Source organism: Toxorhynchites rutilus, unplaced genomic scaffold, assembly GCF_029784135.1.
Source record: "Toxorhynchites rutilus septentrionalis strain SRP unplaced genomic scaffold, ASM2978413v1 HiC_scaffold_192, whole genome shotgun sequence".
NCBI classification, from domain to species: Eukaryota; Metazoa; Arthropoda; class Insecta; order Diptera; family Culicidae; genus Toxorhynchites; species Toxorhynchites rutilus.
Window position 1 is genome coordinate 16,055 of NW_026599754.1, and position 3,232 is coordinate 19,286.

Consider the following 3,232-nt stretch of genomic DNA (forward strand, 5'->3'; position numbering starts at 1 on the left):
GAGGAGAGAGGAGCAGAGAAGAGAGAGGAGAGAGGAGCAGAGAAGAGAGAGAGTAGAGAAGAGAGGAGAGAGAGAAACAGAGGGCCACCCAACTTGTACTTTAATAACCTCCTATAATTTGGTTAAAACCTCTGAAGTGATTTATTTCAACTACTTCTGTCTGTCTGAAAACCGTCAGAAAACAATGCGGCGATTGTTGGATGTCATTTGGCCTCTTTCTACCACACTAAACATTCTCTGTAGTACGGTATTGCACCCCGGAATGCCTCCTGTGTTTATTGGAGTTAGCGTTAACATTATTGTTGAAGTTTATGTTGGTATTTTGAAGAACCAGATGCTTCTATGAGCAGAAATAAACTTTTCCTTCAATCTAATCGTTTTCTACTGCATAATGGAGCCATTTTTATGCGTCAAAACAAACTGGAAAACTCAAAAAAAAAATAAAGAAACTTCGCCGGGTCTGCTGTAACATTATTATAAAAAAAATAATTTCTTCTGTAATTCAAATAGTATTGAGTTAATTGTTAAAGAATTCGGAACAAGGGCATCCAAGAGAATAACTCTCAACGTTGGAAAATATGATCTGATATGATATGAGAAAGCTTTTGAGAATAGCGATTATCAGTTTCAAGCGCAGAAACCTACGAAGCATTGGATAAACCTAGAGTTTATAAGAATGCTGCACCGAGTACTATCAATAGAACGCAAAAGAAATGTTTTATTTTTTGGTGACGGGTTCAGCTGGATGTGTGACATAAATGATGGATGACCCACCGACTCTATCCCGCTCTATGGTCATACGCTATCCTTCAAGAAAATTTTCCCTCCAAACCCTCAACATTTGGAGTTGCAGAACAGTACAATTGCATCCATAATTCAGTATGACTTGTTGACGTGGAATTCCCCGGACACACCCATCGTGCGGTTTTCTGCATCAGTAAGCTATTCTCCACCTCCTATCAGGTGTCAACACACAGAAGAAGCGGCGTGGTTCATACACACATAGGTCAGAAAAGATTGACAGTGCAAAAAATAGATATTCTTTCGTGTGCCCATCTCCTCTCTGGTGCCAGGACGTTGTGCAGCCGAGGATTACGCCACATCGTTATCTTCCACACATCCAGCCGGCAAATATCGGGTGTCGCCATTTATGAATATCAGCAACGGCAGCATCAAACAAGATGAAAAAAGTTGTGCTTAGGATCATCAAGGGAACGGTTTGAGGGACCAGAATTGAACGATCCCAGCTTAGGTGGGTGGATGGAATCCATTGCTTTTGTGGCAGCATGTTGCGCCACTTTCATGAGCCTGTTTTTGTGTAACACGGACTATGCAAACAAGATTATGTTAGGTAGGCTTCCCCTACTCACCCGGCGGGAACATTCAATGGAGGCGCATCGAAGCGGAATGACAATGCCAGAAGTGAGTGAACTGTTGTTGTCGTGTCATCGTATCGACATGTGTGTTTTTTCCCCTAGTTCGGATAGGCTCTTGGGTATTTATTCGATTCGGATTAGGAATTGCCAACCGAAGGTGGCTAGGCGAGCTTGGAAGCTGTGTTGCTTGTTTTGGTTCGACCGATGAGGAAACTCAAAGAATTTTGAAATGTGCTATTTGATGCATTTCAGCATTTTGCTATAACATTTAATTAAACCGATCCATCGTCAGTTTCGTCTGCTGCATCCGACATGTGTTCAAGAAACAAAACTGACCCCAGAGTTCCTGCTGAAGGCTTCCGGCCAGGATTGTTCCTTTTTGGTACGAATGCTTGCCCATAAATCCCAACACCATGTACACGAAGTAATGTTGGATTCGAACAAAATGGTTTTCTAACGTGTCTCACCGTCCCATTCATCCATCACCCACCCGACAGCCCTCGGGGCACCCGGTAACCGAGCGACCGTCCGCTTGTGCACATCTGAAGCTGAGTTTCTGTCGTTAGCACATTCGTACATGTTTAGAAATAATGAATTCAATGAATATAAATATTGCTGTTGCCGTTGGGTTTCTTCTCGTGTGTGGATCTTTGGGGCTACGGAAGCATCAAGAATAAGGGTCGGAACGGTTCGGATTAGCCCCTCTCACCCGAGATGATGGTGCTGTAGCCCAATAAGTCTGGCTGTTTGCATATTTATAGGTATCCCCCATCCCCTGCTTCCCCATACATATGTACGACCCGGAACAAGATGCTTTTCTTCCGCTTCGATACATCCGGAAGAGGCCTATAATCCTCGATATATCTTTCGAATAGTGCAGGAAGGAGCAGCAACGGTGGTTGAGAATTTTCTACATCTTGGATTCGACTATCTCTTGCATAATGAAATAATATCGGTTTAAACCTTCTTGTCGGGCTACCCTCGTTGGTTATAAATCCGTTGTTGATGATAGAAATTTATCGAATTCTCTAATGAATTCATGTTATAATTCTGCTGAGAAAGCTGTGTCGGATTCAAATTCAGAAATCTCAGATCTGCAAACATTATTCACAATAAAATTGGAATAATTCAAATAAAAAAATCGAAAATTCATTATTAGTAATTAAAAAATTAGAAAAAAAAATCTAAAGTCGAAAATTGAGAGAAGGAAATTGAAAAATAGGATAATTGAAAATTGGAAATATAAAATAGAACTTCGAAAACAAAAAATTCTGAATTGAAAACCGAAGTTTAAAAGTTGTGATTTATTGAACACAGAAACATTTAAAATTGTGAATTAAACTTGAGATTCATAATTAAACATCAAATATTGAATTTAGAAAATTCAAATTTGCGAATTGAAAACTGGAATATGCAAAATTATGAAATAAAATTGAAATTTCAAAATTAATATTCGAAAATTGAGAATTAATAATTGATAAATGATAAATGAAAATTGATAATCAAGAATTGAAAATCGAAAATTTTCAATTAAAAATAAAATACGTAAATTTGAAAACTGAGAACTGAGAATTGGAACTCTAAAAAAATGAGAACTAAAAAATAAGAATTGAAAATTGACGAGTTTACGCAAAGCTGAATCAGCTCATGCGAACCCTACAATAGAGCTCAGAACTACAAAAGTTAGGGTGTTTGTTTATTTTACGCACTGAAAAGCGCGATTCGGTTGTGATTATTTTTATTATTTTCTATTTACAATCATTTTAGCCATTAAATTATCATTAACCTCGTAATAAATGTAACTTATAATACTTGTACCGAATCAGTCGTCATATGTTATTAATGAAACAATGTAA